Raw genomic sequence first — 22,347 nt, 5'->3', positions numbered from 1 at the left:
TGTTCTAGGCACTATTCTAAGTGATTTGTATATATTCACTACTCAATCTCCATTTACCTTTTGTTGTTTCTATTTAAAAACTGAGGCACAAAGAAAAAAGTAATGTTCTCAAGGTTGCACAGGTATGAAGTAGAACCAAGTTCCAATCCCAGGCAGTCTGATTCCAGCATCAAAGTGCTTAATTCCACACAGTAATTTATCAAATCCTATTATTTTTAAGTAGAGTTTCCTAACTAGGAGGGGGAAGCAAAGGAGAGCTGCTAAAAAAAAAAAATGTAAGAATCAAATGTTATACTGCTGTGTTCATTTAAAAAAAATCTTTTACTGTCCTCATGAGTACAAAGAAATGTGTCACCACCCAGATACACACTAAATTGGGTGTTCCAGAAATGGATTTGAATTCAAAATCTTTGATAATTATAGATAAGAGACATGGGAGAACCTAATCTAAACAAAATCATTTGAGCTAAACACAAAGCTCAAATTAATTGTACAACCTAGAAATGCTCTCTGAAAGGCTAAATCTTTGGATTTTCATACTATTTGGAAAAGGAGTAGGTTCTGTTAATAGGACAGACTTCATGCAACATATGTTAAGGAAAAAATTGGAAGCACTTAAAAAATACAAGCTTGGAAGCTCAATCTTGCAAAAATGGAAAAAAAATTCCTTAAAATATTTTGGAGCTTTTAGGAGAAAGTCAATAATAAAATTAGTACGGAACATGGAGAAAGGGCTTTATGAGTCAAGTGACTGTTGTTTTTCTAAATGTCAGCATGGAAACCCAAACAGAAAGAGGTGAGTTGGGTCCCTGGAAAGACTGACTGGGAAAGCTGAGTGTTAAGTTTGTGACGTGGTTGATGGCAACCAAAAATTGTCAAGTGCATGATGACAAAGTATTTCCTGGAACTAGGGGCTGCTTCGAGACATACAAACAAGGGTAATGTTGTGGGGGCATGTGCTTTAAACCAACATAAAATCTATATGTGATGATATTGCCAGCAGTTTGAACAATGTCAGACGGAGCTCTCTGGAATTTGGAAACCATTCACAGAGAGTTTGAGCTGTATACTGAACTGACAATCTTTGTATACAGCAGGGGAAAATAACCAACTTTGAAACATAACTTATACTCTGCTTTTATTTTTGCATCAGGTAAAACAACCAGTTTTAAAATATAAGTTGCACTCTGCTTTCATTTAATGTCGTGATCTTGAAAATATACTCCTTACCTATTAACAAAGGAGTAACTTTGTTATAGCTTTAGAGTCTCAGCCTGAAAATCATATTTAATTCAGTACTTAATTTTAATCAAAGATAATTTTATCTAAATGTGTGACCAAATACTCTAAGTCAGGCAGGAAAGTGTGTTTTATTTTAAGGTTACCATAACTCTCTAGGTTTTCTTATATGTGGAAAGGAAGGCTTGGTCTAAACTGTCTATAAGAGTTTATGGAGATTAAAAAAAATTTTTTTTAATTATACTTTAAGTTCTGGGGTACATGTGCAGATCTTGCAGGATTCTTACATAGGTATACACATGCCATGGTGGTTTGCTGCCTCTGTCACCCCATCACCTACTTTAGGTATTTCTCCCGATGTTATCCCTCCCCAATCTCCCCACCCCCTGCTATCCCATCCCTAGCCCCTCACCCCCCAACAGACCCCAGTGTGTGATGCTCCCCTGCCTGTGTCCATGTGTTCCCATTGTTCAACACCAACCTATGAGTGAGAACATGCGGTGTTTGGTTTTCTGTTCTTGTGTCAGTTTGCTGAGAATGATGGTTTCCAGATTCATCCATGTCCCCACAGAGGACATAAACTATGGAGATTTTTTTTAACCCACCCTTGAAATCAAACTCAGATGGTGTTGATATTTTCTAGATTGCTATTAGTTCCAATAGAAGGGGAGCCTAAAGGGTAGTGTGTGTGCGTACGTGTGCACGTGCATGTGTGTCTGTATCAGACACAACCACAATGCTAATATATGTACTAATATATATTATACTTACAAATAAATATGGTGCTTTAGATATTTACCACACTGTAAACAAAATAAGAAACTCTTTCTGTGAAAACTAGATAAGGGCTGGGTGTGGTGGCTCACATCTGTACCCAGCACTTGAGCCCAGGAGTTCAAGACCAGTCTGGGCAGCATGTGAAACCTCGTCTCTACAAAATAAAAAACTAGAAAAGAAACTTATCTAGTTTCCCCAACATGCTCTCTCAAAAACATTTTTCTCCCCATAGGAGTAAGAAAAGCACTTCACAAAGTATCTAAAACATCTACCTAAAACTTTGGCTGTTTCTGGCTCACATCTTACCATTTATGGGAAAAAATAAGAGTTTTTGTTTAAAAGTGTTTTCTCTCTAATTAAACACAGGTGGAACTTGAGTCATCAATGAATTTCTAGGAGCCGACAAACTAAAATGTCAATAAGCTGTCAAAAGACATGCTCTGGCCGGGCGCGGTGGCTCACGCCTATAATCCCAGCACTTTGGGAGGCCGAGGCAGGTGGATCACAAGGTCAAGAGATCGACCTGGTCAACAAGGTGAAACCCCGTCTCTACTGAAAATACAAAAATTAGCTGGGCATGGTGGTGCGCGCCTGTAGTCCCAGCTACTCGGGAGGCAGAATTGCTTGAACCCAGAAGGCGGAGATTGCAGTGAGCCAAGATCATGCCATTGCACGCCAGTCTAGGTAACAAGAGCGAAACCCCATTTTTAAAAAAAAGGCCTTAGGAGGAGCTAAGAAACATTAGCCTAATCATGATTCTTTCCTTTTACAAACTCTTTCCGATCCATTGGCTGGCAAGAGAAGGATAAGTCTTGCCAGATTTTTAGGGAGGAAAAAAACTCACACTCTTCTGGCCATGTGGCACTTATATTCTCTCTACAGTACATCCTAACCCTTTTGTAAAATGAAGAAAATTTGTTTAGAAAAAGGCCACCAGTGCTTAGGAAACAGACAAGCTACATGGCTTGCAAAGATTCTGTCTTCTACATACATTTATATTTGGGGTTGAGGCGGGAAATTCTTTATGCAGTGATTACAGAGCAACCCCAGCCTCCATAAAACTTTTGCTAAACCAGTAGATCTCAAATGTTCTAGTGATGGTTGCAGAACTTTGTGGGTATACTTGAAACCACTGAATTTTACACTTTAAATGGGTGAATTGCATAGTGTGTGAATTCTATCTCAATAACGTTGTTATAAAAATTGTTTAATGTGTGTAGTCAACTAGGATGCTTGTTTAAAATACAGGTTCTTGAGTCTCAGGTCAAAGGGCGGAATTTCTAGTAGCTGGGTACAGGTAACTACATTTTAAACAAACATCTCTGGTGATTCTAATGAGATGATCCACACATTTAAGGAAACAAAAGGAGATGATTTATGTTGGTATGTCCCCTAAAGCAACTAAAGAAACTCCACAAAAGGGCGGAATAATCCATTTAAAAAAAATATCCTTCAGAAATCATACTTTGATCTAATTCCCAATTTCCCATTATGAATGTGAATATTACCAGGATAACAGGAACCATGAGCAAAAATAAACTTCACTAGAGCCAGGTCAGGAGTCTCCTCAGATAATAATTAATATGAGCACTTAACAGACTGCAAAGAAATTTTCAGAACATTTTCTTACTGAATCTTCACAAAGATCTTGTAGAGTTGTAAGAGCCGTAAAAACCACCCATCTGCTATAGGTGGAAAAATGTATTCACCAAGGTTTACTGTTTTGTCTCAAAACACCCAAGTGATAACTGAACAATTGGTTTGGAACCCAGTTCTTTTGACACATAGTTCAGCATTCTTTTCACTATAAAAATCTGTCTTTAAAAATGCTTTCTTAGCGTGTACCAGCATAGCCTGTCCCTAACCTTTAGAAGCTATTGTTTGAGCACATTTGTAAAGTTCTGTTGCTAATGGTGCTAACAAATTGCACATTTCTTTTTTCTATCTGCAACACAAAAAGAAAAGGCACAATTTGACACATTTACCCCAAATTCTCCATGACATGCTTATATGAAAAACTGGATTCTTGTATGTCAGTAGAGAGGAGCATATGTGAGTGAGTGTGTGTGTTTTTATATATTAAGAGACAGAGAGAGACACATTATATCTCTATGTGTATGTGAGCTGTTAAGTAGAACTAACATATACTGGGTAATTACTGTGCTGTAAATCTACTTCCTTCCTGTCACCAACCTTCCCCAGTTTCTTGAAGATATATACATCTGGCTCACTGTCTGCTCTACTCAGATCTCTCCATTCTCCTGAGGTGAATTAAATGTCCTTCTGAATGTCACAGGCCTCTCAATTCCTTGATCTTCTCATCTTTATTAACCTTCACCTCCATCCCACTTTAGGTATTCACTCTGGACCACATCATCACCCTGAGCTTCCCCATATTTGAAATGTTTATTCCAGGCTGGGGACGGTGGCTCATGCCTGTAATCCCAGCACTTTGGAAGGCCGAGGCAGGCGGATCACTTGAGGTCAGGAGATCAAGACCATCCTGGCCAACGTGGTGAAACCCCATCTTTACTAAGAATACAAAAATTAGCTGGGCATGGTGGCGCGAGCCTGTAATACCAGCTAAGGCTGTAATCCAAGCTACTCAGGAGGCTGAGGCACGAGAATCGCTCGAACCCAGGAGGTGGAGGCTAGCATGAGCTGAAATCCGCCACTCCAGCCTGGGCAACAGAGCCAAGACTGTCTAAAAAAAAAAAAAAGAAAAGAAAAAGAAATATTTATTCCAAATATCCCACTTATTACAGCTTTCTACTTTGACCTCAAGGAATTCTCCAAGCATCTGGACAACCCATTTTTCTCTATACTTTTTTCAAGAAACTCTTAGATTCTACATTCTTCTCTTCAGTCATATTCTTGTCAATTCCCAGACTTCCTGGCACCATTGTCCTTTTGCTACGGACACCTAAGAGAATCTCTGCCCAGGCAACCTGGTGACCTCCTTCCTCTGTGACTACTTCAACGGCTGGTGGCTCTCCACAGTCTTCCCTCAAGGCCTCATGAGGTCTCAGTGCTGACTGGAAATCCTTCCAGTCTTTAGAGTTTTTTCACTTTCTTCAGGTCTTTCAACATAATAAGCTGACCGTAAGGCTAGTTAGAGAAACTCTTTTTTTTTTTTTTTGAGATGGTGTCTCACTCTGTTGCCCAGGCTGGAGTGCAGTGGCGCAATCTCAGCTTCCTACAACCTCCGCCTCCCAGGTTCAAGTGATTCTCCTGCCTCAGCCTCTCAAGTAGCTGGGACTACAGACATGCACCACAACACCTGACTAATTTGTGTATTTTTAGTAGGAATGTGGTTTCACAATGTTGGTCAAGATGGTCTTGAACTCATGACCTCAGGTGATCCACCCACCTCGGCCTCCCAAAGTGTTGGAATTACAGATGTGAGCCACCACAACTGGCCAGAAGGCTTTTTTTTTTTTAAATGGGAAAGTCTTCAGTTTACTATTTCTAAACCTATAAAATTAACTGTATACCAGAACCCATCTGTTGCTGCTTTTCTTTTTCTACATTGAGATAGGTGAGTCTCTCTTCTACTTCAGGGAGACACTTAAAGTACTTTTCACACATCTTTATTGTCTTCCCCTCTCTGATTCCTTCATATTTTTTCCAAACATACTGAATCCTCTTGTCTTAAAATACAAAGAAACAAAAAACTTTTCTTACTTCAAACTTTCCAGAATCTACCAACCGTTTATTTAGTTGCTCAAATTAGAAGCTTAGGAATCATTATTTATTCCTTTATCTTTTTATCCATTATATGCAACCGATAAACAAGCTCTATCAAATCCATTACCTCAGTATCTTTTTACTCATGCATTTTTCTCCATTTCTAATGCAAAGACTCTAAATCTGTGCTGTCCAATAAAAATATAATGTGAGGGCCAGGCACAGTGCCTCCCACCTATAATCTCAACACTTTGGGAGGCTGAGGCGGGTGGATCACTTGAGGTCAGGAGTTCGAGACCAGGCTGGCCAGCATGATGAAACTGCCTCTCTACTAAAAATACAAAAAATTATCCAGGCATGGTGGACACACCTGTAATCCCAGCTATTCAGGAGGCTGATGCAGGAGAATCACTTGAATCCAGAAGGCAGAGGTTCCAGTGAGCTAAGGTCATGCCACTACACTCCAGCCTGGGTAATGGAGCAAGACTCTGTCTCAAAAAATAAAAATGTAAATTTTACATGTATACTGAGTCACATATGTAAATTGTTTCTTTTTTTAATGGAAAATCCCAGAAATACATTTATGTAAAATCTTTAAATTTTTAGGAGCCACAAAAAGTAAAAATAAACACAGGGATTGATTTTAACAACAAATTTTATTTAATCCAAAATGTCAAAAATCTTGTCATTTTACATGCTACAATATGGACGAAACTTGAGGGCATTATGCTAAACAAAATAAGCCAATCATGAAAAGAAAAATTTTGTTGATTCCACTTGTATGAGGTACCTAGTGTAGTCAAATGCATAGAGACAGAAAGTAGAACGGTAGTTGTCAGGGGCTGAAGGAAGGGAAAAATGGGGAAATATTGTTTAATGGGTATAGGTTTTCAGTTTTACAAGATGAAAAGAGTTCTGGAGATGGATGGTTGTGATGATTGTACAACAATATAAATTTACTTAATATCACTGAACTGCACATTTAAAAACGTTTAAGATGATAAATTTTGTTATGTATATTTTACCACAATAGAAATATTTTTTAAATATTGTCATTTTAGACTGGGCATGGTGGCTGGTCATGAACTCCTGACTTCAGGTGATCCACCTGCCCTGGCCTCTCAAAGTGCTGAGATTACAGACATGAACCACCATACCCAGCCTCTTCTTGAGCCTTTTTAATGTCCAACAAATCATCAGGGACAGTCCACTAGAGGGATTCATTCATGTAATATGATTATGGGGTGGGGAGACAGAATGCATGAGGTTAAGAAATACTTGTTGTTGTTTTTTTTGTTTTGTTTTTTGTTTTGTTTTTTGAGACGGAGTTTTGCTCTTGTTACCGAGGCTGGAGTGCAATGGCGCGATCTCGGCTCACCGCAACCTCCGCCTCCTGGGTTCAGGCAATTCTCCTGCCTCAGGCTCCTGAGTAGCTGGGATTACAGGCACGCGCCACCATGCCCAGCTAATTTTTTGTATTTTTAGTAGAGACGGGGTTTCACCATGTTGACCAGGTTGGTCTTGATCTCTTGACCTCGTGATCCACCCGCCTCGGCCTCCCAAAGTGCTGGGATTACAGGCTTGAGCCACCGCGCCCGGCCAAGAAATACTTGTTTTTAGCACTTGAACACCTGCCTCCACCAGTTTCATTTTATGTAAAGAAAAGTAGGGAAGAGAAGTTGGCGTAAGTAAGCTTCTTTCACCCTCGAGCAATGCAAATTCCTGAGTGCAAGGAGCTCTGGGCAGAAGTCTTCCACTTACAGAATTATGGCAGCTTCAAGTGCTCATGCACTCAATGAAGAATTTGAGAAAGTATATGCTCAAATGCAGTGGTTCTGTACCATGTCTGCATATTAGAATCACCTGGGTAGCCTTTAAAAACAGCTACCAATTAAATAAGTAGATTAGGAGGTGCGATCCAGGCATCAATATTTTTTTAAACCTTGCCAGGTACCTCCAATGTGCAGCCAAAGCTGAGAACCACTGGCTTCATAATACACTTCTTATGCTGGCATGCTAAAGGCTCTCAAGCTAGTGGCTCTCAGCCTTAGCTGCGCATTGGAATCATCTGAGAATTTTAAAAAGTATTGATGTGGATAAAATGGGGAAATGTTGGTCAAAGGGTACAAATTTCAGTTATAAGATGAACAAGTTCTGGGATCTAATGTACAGCATAGGTGGTGGTGGATGTGCTAACTTGATTGTGGTAATCATTACACAGTGAACACATATATCAAATCATCATGTTGTACAACACCTTGAATACACTAAACATTTGTCAATGTATTTTTATTTAAAAAGATATATTTATTTAAAAAGATACTGATGCCTGAACTCACCCCTAGAGATTCTGATCTAATTGGTCTCGGTTTAGGTTCAAGCAAGCATCAGCATTTTTCAAAGCCTTCCTCAGTGGTTCTAATGTACAGTCAGGAGTAAGAACCACTACCTGGACTGGGAATAAACATTTTAGCTTGTAGCCAGCTCTCAGGGAAGTATGCTCAACACCTCCTGGACAAAAAATGCCAGGAGCTAAAGCAAGATAAGTGAAAACAGTGCCAGAGGTAGATGTCACCTGCTTCAAAAGGGGGTTGAAAGTCAATCCTTGTGTATTAGTTACAGTTTCCCAGAGGGACAGAACAAATAGGATATATGTATATATGCAAGGGAGTCTATTAAGGAGTGTTGACTCACACCAATCACAAGGAAAAGTCCCACTATACGCTGTGTGTAAGGTGAGGAAGAAAGAAGCCAGTAGTGGCGCAGTCCAAATCCAAAAGCCTCAAAAGTAGGGAAACTGACAGCGCAGCCGTCAGTCTGTGACTGAAGGCCTGCTAGCCACCAGCAAACCACTGGTGTAAGTCCAAGAGTCCAAAAGCCGAAGTACCCGGAGTCTGAAGTCCAAGGACAGGAAGCATCCAGCATAGGAGAAAGATAAAAGCCAGAAGACTCAGCAAGCCAGCTTATCCCACCTTCTTCCATCTGCTTTGATCTAGTTGCACTGGTAGCCAATTGGAAGGTGCCCACCCACATTGAGAGTGGGTCTCCGTCTTCCAGTACAATGACTCAAATGTTAATCCCCTCTGGCAACACTCTCACAGACACACCCAGATAAAATACTTTACCAGCTATCTAGGCATCCTTCAATCCAATCAGGTTGACACCTCACATTAATCATCACACCTTGTGAATGGTATGTGTGTGACACAGACTGAGAATAGGGGAAGTCTGTCTCTAACCAAGAGAGATGTGGGGAGCATAGATGATAGAACTAGATTTTAAATATTCCATAATTTTCGATATTTGGTGTATTATGCCATTCTTGCATTGCTATAAAGGAATACCCAAAGGGCAAGGCGCGTTAGCTCACACCTATAATCCCAGCACTTTGGGAGGCCGAGGCAGGTGGATCACAAGGTCAAGAGATCGAGACCAACCTGGTCAACAAAGTGAAACCCCGTCTCTTCTAAAAATACAAAAATTAGCTGGGCATGGTGGCGCGCACCTGTAGTCCCAGCTACTCGGGAGGCTGAGGCAGGAGAATTGCTTGAACCCAGAAGGCGGAGGTTGCAGTGAGCCGAGATTGTGCCATTGCACTCCAGTCTGGGTAACAACAGCGAAACTCCATCTCAAAGAAAAGAAAAAAATACCCAAAGGCTGGGCTCAGTGGCTCATGCCTGTAGTCCCAGCACTTTGGGAGACCAAGGCAGGCAGATCACAAGGTCAGGAGTTTGAGACCAGCCTGACCAACATGGTGAAACCCTGTATCTACTAGACATACAAAAATTAGCTGGGTGTGGTGGCACACACCTGTAATTCCAGCTACTCAGGAGGCTGAGGCGGGAAAATCGCTTGAACTCCAGGGGACAGAGGTTGCAGTAAGCCAAGATGGCACCACTGCACTGCAGCCTGGGAGACAGAGTGAGACTCTGTCTCAAACCAACAACAACAACAACAACAAGAAATATCCAAGACAGACAGTAATTTTTTTTTTTTTTTTTGAGACGGAGTCTTGCTCTGTTGCCCAGGCTGGAGTGCAGTGGCACCATCTCCACTCACTGCAACTTCCACCTCCTGGACTCAAGTGATTCTCCTGCCTCAGCCCCCTGAATAGCTGGGATTACAGGCGTGTACCATCACACCCGGCTAATTTTTGTATTGTTAGTGGAAATAGGGTTTTACCAAGTTGGCCGGGCTGGTCTCGAACTCCTGACTTCAGGTGATCCACCTGCCTTGGCCTCCCAAAGTGCTGGAATTGCAGGCATGAGCCACCGTGCCCAGCTGGAGATGGTAATTTTTTTTTTTTTTTTTTTTTTGTTTTTTTTGAGACCGAGTCTCCCTCTGTCACTAGGCTGGAGTGCAGTGGTGCAATCTCAGCTCACTGCAACCTCCAACTCCCTGATTCAAACAATTCTCCTACCTCAGCCTCCCCAGTAGCTGGGATTACAGGCATGTGCTACCACTCCCAGCTAATTTTTATATTTTTAGTAGAGATGGGGTTTCACCATGTTGGCCAGTATGGTCTTGATCTCCTGAACTTGTGGTCCACCTGCCTCAGCGGTAATCCTAGAGTGCTGGGATTACAGGCATGAGCCACCGCGCCTGGCTGGGAGACAGTAATTTTTAAAGAAAATAGGTTTGATTGACTCACAGTTATGTAGGCTATACAGGAATTATGATGCTAGCATCTGTTCAGCTTCTGGGGTTGGGACTCAGGAAACTAACGTTTATGGTGAAAGACAAAGCAGGAGCAGGCACTTCACATGGTCAGAGTAGCAACAAGAGACTGGGGAAAGGTGTCACACACTTTTAAACAAACAGATCTCACAAGAATTCACTCACTATTGTACGAGGACAGTACCAAGAGGATGGTACTAAACCATTCATGAGAAACCTCCCCGTGACCCAATCACCTCCCAGAAGGCCCCATTCCAACGCTGGGGATTACAACTGGACATGAGATTTAGGTGAGGACACAGATCCAAACCATATTATTTGGTCATTGTCTTTACACATTTGAGCAGAGCTGGATCAAGAAGTTTTCCTGAAAAAGCCCCTAGTCCCAAAGTGCACCGCCTGTATCACCTCTCCCATCAGCCATGGTGGCTGAAGAAACCCACTAAGTCAGAGCCTTTTTGGTTAAGGTAGGCCAGTAAAACAATTTCACATCCTCTGTTGGCTTTAGAGCTCTAAATCAACTTTACATCTTCTGTTGGTCTTAGAGATCAGCCTCATTTACTTTATCAGATGCACCTACATAGCTCTGGACTTGTGAAATGGGAGGAGTGAGCATTTAAAAGAGATCTTTTCGGGGCTCTGAAATTTCAGAATTGCTTGCGAAAAAAAGTGCCCAAAACGGAAGGCCTCAGGTGATGGAGAAATAAGCTATAACATGAGGAAGAGGATCCCCCCAAAACTGACAAAGTTGAGGTCACCAGAGGCCAAATATACTTTTCTCACAGTGAACCTGGATAGTATAGTTTTAGTTTGCATTTGGTGGAAATGGCTGTGTCCCCATTTGCTGAATCAGAATCAATTGAAGATGTCCATGTTCTAGTGCCTGAGGATGGAATGCAGGGGGTGATTTGGAAATGTTCACGCTTGGCAGAGCAGAGTTCTTCAATAACTGTCCTCTTAAACATTCTGTATTGTAGTTGAATTAGATCAGCCTGTGTCCTGTTCTAGTTCAAACCAAAATCCAATTATGAGCCATTATTTGTTTAAATTACTGTAAGCAAACACAATGGTTTGTTTATTTTTAATTCAGAAGTTGATTGTGAAACTTGAGATTTACTCAGGGTGATGTTGAAACCTCTGTTTTCTGCTCTGGCTCTCGACTTGCTGACCAAATGGTCATTTGTCCGGAGTGACAGTGACCTAGCTCCCTCCACACCAGATCTCCCCCTTGCTCCCATCGGAGTGTCTAAGGCTTCCATCACTCAGCCTGGAGTGGTATTAGCTTAAACTGCACTGGCACTGGAAAAGTCAAACGTACCTCATCTCACTATACTGCAAGTCAGCACATCGATTTACCTAGCAATCAGCCAACTGGAGAGGCAATTTCAGAGGGAACAGGACTAGAGGTAGTCTTTTAATTTGGAGCTTGGGTACCATAAGTGGTTAGAGAGAGTACAGAGGATGGTAAAGGAGATGTTCAATGACTTACATTATTATCACCACGCACTAATCTGCAAGACTGGCCCAGGGTGTAAATATCAAAAGGAGAAAAAAAAAAAATCTACCTGGAGCAAGTTCTCTGTCCCGATCTTATCATCATTTATATATGATTAAGCTACAGGGAGGGCGGTGGTGTCACACTCTTTCTTTCAGTTTGAGCCCCCATGAAAATGAAGAGCAAACTGCAAATTATGTTTATCTGCAAGGGGTCATCTGGCTGTAACCCCTACATAAGCCAGGTATGAGAATTTGTCATGAACACGTGGTTTTCCTGAAAGGTGCATTTATTTTCGGGGATGAAGGGTGTTCAGGTAAATCCATAAGGTTTTCGTGTGCGAAGAGAAGGTCTCCACCTTTCTGCTCCACGAACCAGTCTCCTGGGCACCAGAGGCGAGGCTCGCGGCGCGGCCCGAGCGCTGGGCCCGGGCTCGACCCGCAGCAAAGCCCGAGGCGGGACCCACCACGGCCTTCTGGATCTCCGGCGCCTGCGCGATAAGCCTGGGGAGATGTCAGCTCCGGCAGGCAATGGGCACCGGGGAGTCCCGACGCTATGGCCACGCAGGGCAAGGGATCCTTCTCCTACCCGAGGTTCTGGTCGCCAGGCAGAAGTGCTCAGGAGTGAAGCACTCATTGGTCCCCACTGAGCGTTTCGTTGCCAGCTTGTTTCGCGAGGTCTGAATGCACCATGGAAATAACCTAGGGTGGGTATGGGAAAGAAAGAAACATTTCAGAAGCACTCACCAATATAAATTCTTAAAAATAAAAATCTTAATACAATAATTTAGCGATAGACCAAATGAATACAGATACCAGAAAAGAAGCTTTCGGCTGGGGGATGTAGCTCAGTGGTAGAGCGCGCGCTTCGCATGTGTGAGGTCCCGGGTTCAATCCCCGGCATCTCCAAGACAGCCAACTTCCACTTTTTTCTTTTCTCCTTTCTTTGTTGTTTTGGAACATTTACGCTATTACCTGTACATACATTTTGTTCACATCTAGGCCGCCCGAAAATAACAGAAAGGGTAAGCTAAAAAAAAAAAAAAAAAAAAAATCTGTAAAACAACCTTTATGATTATTTGAAGTAAAAGTGAAATAAGAAATTCGCTTTGGTTAACTTTTTTTATTTGCATGAGGCCAGCGTTTAAAGGCTGTTATTGAATTTTGAGGCTTCCGTGATAACCACATTAAAAAAATAAATAATATCAAGACTGCATTGGCCGGGAATCGAACCCGGGCCTCCCGCGTGGCAGGCGAGAATTCTACCACTGAACCACCAATGCCCTCGAAAATAATGCCCCTCTATTGCTCACTAAAAGAAATTTATGCCCTGGTAATCATTGTATTCTAGCAATAACTATGTATGTGTGTATTCAAAACTAGAGAAAACAAACTTTTAATCACATCATTATAAAATATTGGGAAAACATTAACATTTACAAAAAAATTTATTATAACTTCTGTAGAACTTTATGAGATTCTTTCTTCCCAAACTCTCTTTGGTGAAGGAGGCAAATGAAGATTTTGTTATTTCTGCACAGGATTACACAAACACCTAGCCCATCTTCAGACACTTAGATAATTTATAACAACTCTCTCCCAACCCACCGCGGTGTTTTTCTTTTATTATTTTACCTATTCAGACAAAATACATCCTGGAGATTTGTTAGAAATTGGGAATAGAGGCAAAGAAACAGGGAACGGAAATTTGAAGACGGACCCAAATTTATAATACGGAAATTGGTAAATTGGAACTATGTGATTTGCATAGGCAACTTGAAATATTGGCGACTCTAGCCAAGTTACCTGAATTCTCTAAGCTGCCCCTTCCTTCGTTTAGGAACTTCCTTTTAACTCTTAATAGTATGAGTTTGATCCTTTATCCTTAGTTTCCAAGGAAAGTGAAATTGTGAATGATACAACAAGATACAGGAGGGGGGAAAACTAAAGTGAAGGAAATGAATTTATGGAAATGACTCTAAATACAAGATAGAAGGCCGTGGATGTAGGCAACATCTGCTTTTTATCTCTGGAAGGGAAATTTCTAACAATTTCCTGAATCTTTGGTCAAGAAGATTTTGGGGAAAAGTTATGAGAAAATAATAGCTAGCACATACCAGTAACTATGTGCCAGGCTATGTAAGTACACTATACATGGACTTCAACCCCATGAGGCAGGAAACTGAGGCTCTAGAGACAAGATTGGAACACACAGTGTTACGTTCAGTGTTGGAGTGCTTAGCCCTGCCCTGTTCAGCATGCAACAAAATAGGTCACTGGATACTGAAACTCAAAATGCTGCATGCAGTTTAGGACATTAGATGTTAAGAATAATTAAATGGAGTTAGAGAAAGATCATAAAAGGCTACTGAAAATAATATAATGACTTCTCCATAAAGATTTATCTTTAAGGGCCAGGCGCAGTGGCTCATGCCGGTAATCCTAGCACTTTGGGAGGCGGAGGCAGACGGATTGTCTGAGGTCAGGAGTGCAACACCAACCTGGCCAACATGGTGAAACCCGTCTCTACTAAAAATACAAAAATTAGCCGAGCGTGGTGGTACACGCCTATAATCCCAGCTACTTGGGAGGCTACGGCAGAAGAATTGCTTGAGCCCAGCAGTTGGAAGTCGCAGTGAGCTGAGATCACGCCACTGTACTTCAACCTGGCTGACAGAGCGAGACTCTGTCTCAAAATAAATAAATAAAGAGATTTACCTTTAAGGACTTTTTAGTTTGTGGATGAAGAGCAAAATCGGAAGACAAATACAGAATTATAAAGACATAAAAGATATGAAGGGATTAGGGTATCAGAGAATCAGACTATAATCCTAAATAACCTATGGAAAAACAAGGTCAATTCATTTTACTTCTAACTTTATTCTTTAAAATGAAAGAAATGGGGTTTTAAAATCCCATTCTGGGCCGGGCGCTGTGGCTCACGCCCGTAATCCCAGCACTTTGGGCGGCCGAGGCGGGCGGTCACGAAGTCAAGAGATCGAGACCATCCCGGCCAACACTGTGAAACCCCGTCTCTTAAAAAAAAAAAAAAAAAAAAAAAAAAAAAAAAAAATAGCCGGGGGTGGCTGCACGCGCCTGTGGTCCCAGCTACTCGGGAGGCTGAGGAGGAAGTATCACTTGAACCCGGGAGGCGGAGGTTGCAGTGAGCCAAGATTGCGCCACTGCACTCCAACCTGGAGATAGAGCAAGACTCCATCTCAAAAAAAAAAAAAAAAAAAATCCCATTCTGAAGTGATCTAGCCTTTCAGAGGTGCTTCAAGGGCCATTGGCTAGTGAGGCCTCACTTTCATGACAGGGACTACAGGTGTGCACCACCACACCCAGCTATATTTTAATTTTTTAAATATATTTTTTGGTGAGAAGGGAGAAGTGTCTCACTGTGCTAGCCAGGCTGGCCTCGAACTCGAGCTCAAGCAATCCTCCCTGCTTGGTCTCTCAAAGTGTTGGGATTACAGATGTGAGTCACTGTGCCTGGCTCCTGAGATTCTTAAAGATTGTTTTTTATTTTGAGTCCTAACTTCAGAAATCTAAATAATCTTAGATTATTTAGTTCAGGACTTCTCAAAGTTTTTATTTTGAACTTGCAACCTAATAAACAAAGGGAAATCGTTTTAAAATGAGCTGGTGGAACTGAGGGAGCAGGGTGATAAAAGTGAGGCCTCGCCAGCCAATGGTGAAGTTCAAGTGGGAGGCTGGAGGTCGAAGCTTCAGGGAGCCAAGAGTGTGCCCTGCACTTCAGCCTGGGTGTCAGAGTGAGACCCTGCTTCAAAACAAAACAAAACAAAAAACACCAGCTGGGCTCGGTGGCTTACACCTGTTATCCTAGCGCTTTGGGAGGCTGAGGTGGGAGGATCATGAGGTCAGGAATTCAAGACCAGCCTGGCCAAGATGGTGAAACCCCATCTCTACTAAAAATACAAAAAATTAGTAGGCCATGGTGGCAGGTGCCTGTAATCCCAGCTACTTGGGAGGCTGAGGCAGGAGAATCGCTTGAACCCAGGGGGCGGAGGTTGTGGTGAGAGGAGATCGCAAGCATCATTGCTCTCCAGCCTGGGCAACACAGTGAGACTTTGTCTCAAAAAAAAAAAAAAAAAAAAAACCTCAGAACATGAGAAAGTATAGTCTTATGTAAAACATTACTAGTAGCCTAACCAAAGGCCTCTATTTTTATTTTTTTCTTGCTAAAATTCCATTCTAGTTTACCTAGCCCACAGGGCAAATGTGGTGTACTAAGCCAATTATCTCATTTTTCTTTCCAAATTGATCTGAGGCATGCTTTTCACTGAATCCCTGCCAATGAGGGCAAGAATAGTTAGCTAGGAGTTTCTGGGAAAGATGATATGGAAGATCTCTCTTACCCTTTCTTTTCTCCTTGAATAAGGGTATAATGCTTGGAGCTGACCCATCCAACCTGTGACTTGACGGGAGACAGAGGATGATCCAGCAGGAAAATAGAAAAAGGCTCTACATCATCCTGAAATTTTTTTCATGCAGACTTTTGGTTAGGTAAACTGAAGATCTTTATTGTTAAAGTACGTTTGAGTTCAGCATTTTTTTACGTGTAGACAAAAGCATTCAAGGTGTGGAGGGAGGGCACACGCGCCTGCACATGTGTGCATCCAGCAGTCCACCCAGCTCCTGGCACAAGAAAGCTTCTGTTTTATAGACAATCAATACTTTGAGATTTGGGTTAGGCTAACTCGCCTCTTTTTCTATATTGCTCTGTCACAATAGCAGGTGTGTAAAATAGGTCTAGTCAAATATTTTCCTTTGGCACTGTACTTAACTTAGAGATGGGTATGTGACTAAAGCTGGGACAGTGAAAAGTTCTTGCTGAAATGATTTTGCAGAAGTTTTAAGTAAAAACTGTCTTTTTGCTGGGTTGTTCAAACAGGTGGAGTGTATAGTTTGGATTGTCCAGAAGAAAGAGACAAACATATTCCTAACATGATGTTGAGCCCCTAGAAGCAGCCATGCCTGACAAGAAAAAATTCTGGATTTTGTTTATATGAGTCAGTAAATTGCCCTTAAACAATAAGTGGTGGGCCAACTGTAGTGACTTAACACCAGTAATCCTCACACTTTGAGAGACCAAGACAGAAGAATCAACCGGGCCAGGAGTTAGAGACCAACTTGGGCAACATAAGTAAGACCTTGTCTCCACAAAAAGAAAAAAAAGAAAAAAAAAAACCTGGCCAGGCATGGTGGTTCATGCCTCTAATCCCAGCACTTTGGCCGAGGTGAATGGATCACAAAGTCAGGAGTTCGAGACCATCCTGGCTAACACGATGAAACCCCGTCTCTAATAAAAAATATATACAAAAAATTAGCCAGGTATGATGGCACACACTTGTAGTTTTAGCTACTCAGGAAGCTGAGGCAGGAGAACCGCTTAAACCCAATAGGTGGAGGTAGCAGTGAGCCAAGATCGCACCACTGCACTTCAGCCTGGGCAACAGCGTGAGACGCCATCTCAAAAAAAATAAAAAATAAAAAAATAAATTAGCCAGGTGTGGTGGCACACACCTGTCGTTCCAGTTACTGGGGAGACTGAAGTTAGAGGGTTGCCTGAGCCTGGGAGTTTGAGGCTGGCTGCACAGTTATAGTTTGAGCTATAATTGTGACACTGCACTTCAGCCCTGTCTTTAAAAAAACAAACAACAAAAGTAACCTTTGAAGTTAGTTTGAGCAGTATTTTGCTAGAATCTTAACACGAATTGAGAAACTCTTCTACCCCAAACATAGTAAATTGAGAGAACTCATTACCCAGGATGTGATACAGACTAATAATATTAAAGTTTAAGAAAAGTTTAGGCCTGGTGTGGTGGCTCATGCCTGTAATCCCAGCACGTTAGGAGGCTGAGGTGAGTGGATCACCTAAGGTCAGGAGTTTGAAACCAGCCTGGCCAACATGGTGAAACTCCATCTCTACTAAAAATACAAAAAAAAAAATTAGCCAGATGTGGTGGTGTGCATGCAGTCCCAGCTACTCAGGAGGCTGAGGCAGGAGAATCGCTTGAACCCAGGAGGCAGAGGTTGCAGTGAGCCAAGATCATGCCATCACATTTCAGCATAGGCAACAGAGTGAGACTCCATCTCAAAAAAACAAAAAGAAAAGTTTAGAGAAATTTGTCAATGATAACACTACAAGGCCACAACAATAAACCATGAGCAAAATTTTAGGACAAATTCCCAGCTTGTTGGAATAAAGTAAATTCTGTTGCAAAGAAGGATCCGAGCATTTGAAAGAATATTCAGGCAACAGTGTGACAGAGAAGTAGAAAGAAGAGAAACTAAAAATAGAGAAATCCATTAAGGAGGTGGTTAGAACAGGAGTAGAGAGTTGATGAGGTCTTGAACCACAGTGAAGGCTCTAGCATGAGGTTCATGGCAAGGCAGAAGAAGAAAGAAAAATTAATCTAGGAATCTAGCTTAAATGTTTTTTTTTTTTTTTTTTTTTTTGTTGTTGTTGTTGTTGTTGTTGTTTTGAGACGGAGTTTCGCTCTTGTTACCCAGGCTGGAGTGCAATGGCGCGATCTCGGCTCACCGCAACCTCCGCCTCCTGGGTTCAGGCAATTCTTCTGCCTCAGCCTCCTGAGTAGCTGAAATTACAGGCATACGCCACCATGCCCAGCTAATTTTTTGTATTTTTACTAGAGGCGGGGTTTCACCATGTTGACCAGGATGGTCTCTATCTGTTGACCTCGTGATCCACCCTCCTCGGCCTCCCAAAGTGCTGGGATTACAGGCGTGAGCCACTGCGTCCGGCCGCTTAAATGTTTTATAGACTTGTGGTGTTGTGTAGAAAAGTAAAGAAGAGAAGATACTGGAAGGAAAGGGGTGGGAGTAAGGTGCTCATTTTTGGGAATTCTGACTTTGAGGTAAGTAGGAGGAGGTGACTGCTAGGTGGTTCAGTCAATCCCTGGAGAAATCAAGGCTACAGACGTGGCTTTGGAAGTCAGTCAACTGAGAGGTGAAATGCAAAAATGTGGAAATGGAGAAAATCACATAGAGGGAAGAGTCCTGAGGACACAGCCTTAGGGAATGACAGGAATTGAGGAGCCACATGTGGAGAAGCAGGGCGGTGGCATCTGTGGAGGCATGCAGAGCCCCATTTCTTTTGCGAATTCTGAATAATACAACATGACAAACACATGTGCCAGAGTGTTTCATAGATATACTATGTAGTATTCCTGTTTCATATCAGGAATGTTGTAGTAGGCAGTGATTTTATTATTCGCCTGGTCAAGCTTGAAGAGATCAGAGGATGGCCAATAGTGCCTTCTGGGTGGCACACACTAACACTTCCCTTGGTCTGCTCTGCTCCCGTGCTCAGATAAGAGGCTCCCACTGAAGCTGGTAGGCAGAACAAAAGCCCTCGCGTGCTGTGAAGTGTTACACAATCTTCTCTTTTAGGCAACCATGGCCATTGTGACACCAAGTGGGATAAGCATGGGCTTGTAAGTTGCATCATAACATCTTAGAGCACTTGCTCAAGGCACCAAGTTCCTAGCTGGTGGTGGCTCATTATAGAAAAGTGGCCAGGCTTGTATCATCTGAAGAAGCAAGCAGTTCAGAAACAGAAATAGTTCATATAATACAAAGTCACCAAAGCAATGCCTTTTTTTTTTTTTTTTTTTTGTGAGTGATTGTATTGATTTAATACACACAGCTTATTTCTGTCCCAGGTTACAAACTAGCCCTAGGGAAATGGTGGAGCCAGTCATTTGGATTGCCCTTTACTGGCTGGGAATTAAATCATTACTTATTCCATTTTAGAATCACAAGTAGTACCCTAAGGCCTACTTTCCTAAGGATTAAAATCAAGACATGGAAATGAAGAATCCAGGTGTAATTCTCAGATGCATGCAGATGTTGAGAATGCAGCAATTTTTCCTGGAAAGCTGTCACTGCAAAATCATCCTGCTCACGATATGCTCATTCCTAGTCCTCAAGCATGTCCAATTAGTCAACAAGTCTGATTTCTCTTTTTAAGATGGTATTGACTCTTTCATTCCTCCTCACGCCAATCTCTCCAACCCAGTGCAGACAACTATCAGCTCACTCCTGGAGATACCCAGGAAACCTCAGATTCCCTCTGTCATCCTGCATGTTGCTAACAATTGCATTTTTTCCCTTTTCCTCCCCTACTTCTTCTCTCTCTCCTTTTTTTCTTTCTTCCTTCTTTAATTTTGGAAAATTCAATCATTTCCTTATTCTAAAAGCAAATTAATTTTAAATCCATACAGAGTCCTCATCATGGAAGAAATGTGAGTGGGAATTCTTTACCTTTCTCTTGCCTCTCATCACTTGGTGAAGCATTTATTCCAATACTTTAGAGCTGTGCCGCTTGGCAGAAATAGCCTTTCACTTCCCTTCCTAAAGCTCTCTCTTCTTCTTCCCAAGTTATTTTGGTCTTTTAAAAATATATGTTTTTTCATAAGAAACCCACATGTATGGTGCAAAATTCAAAAGGTATGAGAGAGTATGCTTTGAAAAGTATGCCTGGCAGGGCACCGTGGCTCAGTCTGTGATTCCAGCACTTTGGGAGGCCAAGGTGGGTGGATCATCTAAGGTCACAAATTCGAGATGAGCCTTGCCAACATGGTGAAATGCTGTCTCTCCTAAAAAATACAAAAATTAGCCAGGCATGGTGGCACGTGCCTGTAATCCCAGCTACTTGGGAGGCTGAGGCAATAGAATTCTGGAACCCAAGAGGTGAAGGTTGCAGCGAGCCAAGATCACACCACTGCACTCCAGGCTGGGTGACAGAGCCTGGGTTTCCTTTCCTAGAGGCAACCATTGTTATCAGTGTCCTGTGTTTCCCTTCATAAATGTTTCTATGTAAATACAAACACTGCAACTTTTATTTAAAAAAAATTTTTTTTTAAAGACAGGGTTTCACCATGTTGGTCAGACTGGTCTTGAACTCCCGACCTCAGGTGATCCACCCGCCTTGGCCTCCAAAGTGCTTGGATTACAGGCGTGAGCCACCACGCTCAGCCTAAAATTTTTTTAATCTTTTTTTTTGAGAGACAATTTATTTTTAAGCACAAATTTTGCATGCTGTACATACCGTTATGCTTATATCCTTTTTTTCCCCCAGAAGTAAACATCTTGGGAAAATTATCCTTCTTAGAACACATAGAGCTAACTTTATCTTTTCAGTGGCTCTATGTTCATTTTTTAAACTCTCTTTTATGGACTAAGAATTAAAATATCATTGTTTTCTGTATCACAATAACAAGCAGTGCCCCCAAACCAAGTTTCCTGAGGATCAGAATCAAAGCATGGAAATAAAGAACCCAGCTGTAATTGTAAGATGCATGAGGACAGTGAGCAAGTCCACAGCATGGACGTACCGTAATTACCTAAGCCAGTTCTTTAGCAGAGGTCATTTAGACTGTTTCCGATCTTTTGCTAGTAGGAAAAATAACTCTCCAGAAATTTTTTTTTTTTTTTTTCTTTTTTTGAGACAGAGTCTCGCTCTGTCGCCCAGGCTGGAGTGCAGTGGTGCAATCTTGGCTCACTGCAACCTCCACCTTCCTGGTTCAAGCAATTCCCCTGCCTTAGCCCCCCTAGTAGCTGGGATTGCAGGCTCACACCACCATGCCCGGCTAGTTTTTCGGAATTTTAGTAGAGATGGGGTTTCACTATGTTGGCCAGACTGGTCTCGAACTTCTGACTTCAGGCGATTAGCTTGCCTTGGCCTCCCAAAGTGCTGGCATTACAGGCGTGAGCGAGCCGCTGCACCAGGTCTATTTTTCTTAATCATTACATTTTTTATATTACTCTTCTGTTCCCAACCTTTACTGGATCCTTGCACTTATTTAATCCTCTGCTGTCTCCATGTTTTTTTGTTTTTGTTTTGTTGAGACAGGGTCTTGCCTTGTAACCCAGGCTGGAGTGCAGTGGTACAATCATGGCTCATTGTTGCCTTGAGTTCCCCAGGCCCATGTGATCCTTTTACCTCAGCCTTCCAAGATCTGAGACTGTAGGCATGCACCACCGCACTGGCTAATTTTTGCACTTTTTGTAGACATGGGGCTTTGCTATGTTGTCCAGGCTGGTCTCAAACTCCTGGGCTCCAGTAATCTGCCTATCTTGGCCTCCCAAAGTGCTAGGAATACAGGCATTAGACACCAAACCCAGCCAAAGGTAGTATTCTAAATTACCAAGATTTTTCTCAGCATTAATAGTCTATGAATTTTTTACATTGCTTTGAAATATGAAAAGTTTGCAGCTTAAGAGAAAATAAACAAGTTTGATTAAGCTGAAAACATGTCGTCCTAAAAGAGGTCTTGAAAGCATTGCCTGGGAACTGGTTAGAAATGCATGCCGCAGGCTAGGTGGAGTGGCTCTGGCCTGTGATCCCAGTGCTTTGGGAGGCCGAGCTCTGTGCCTGACCCGAGTCCAGGAGTTTGAGACCAATCTGGGAAACATACGGAGATG

General features: G+C 42.1%; 2 non-coding genes across 2 annotated transcripts; one reads left to right on the top strand and one right to left on the bottom strand.

The window, feature by feature from the left end:
- The first annotated feature begins 12,711 nt into the window (after positions 1–12,711).
- TRNAA-CGC (transfer RNA alanine (anticodon CGC)) lies at positions 12,712–12,783 on the top strand. The gene has a single exon. It is a non-coding gene; the product is annotated as a tRNA-Ala (tRNA).
- Positions 12,784–13,086: 303 nt separating this feature from the next.
- TRNAG-GCC (transfer RNA glycine (anticodon GCC)) lies at positions 13,087–13,157 on the bottom strand. Its single transcript has one exon. It is a non-coding gene; the product is annotated as a tRNA-Gly (tRNA).
- Positions 13,158–22,347: the final 9,190 nt, after the last annotated feature.

This window comes from Callithrix jacchus, chromosome 6 (genome assembly GCF_049354715.1).
Source record: "Callithrix jacchus isolate 240 chromosome 6, calJac240_pri, whole genome shotgun sequence".
Lineage (NCBI taxonomy): Eukaryota > Metazoa > Chordata > Mammalia > Primates > Cebidae > Callithrix > Callithrix jacchus.
The sequence above is the reverse complement of the archived record's forward strand: the minus strand, read 5'-3'. Positions and strand labels throughout refer to the sequence as shown.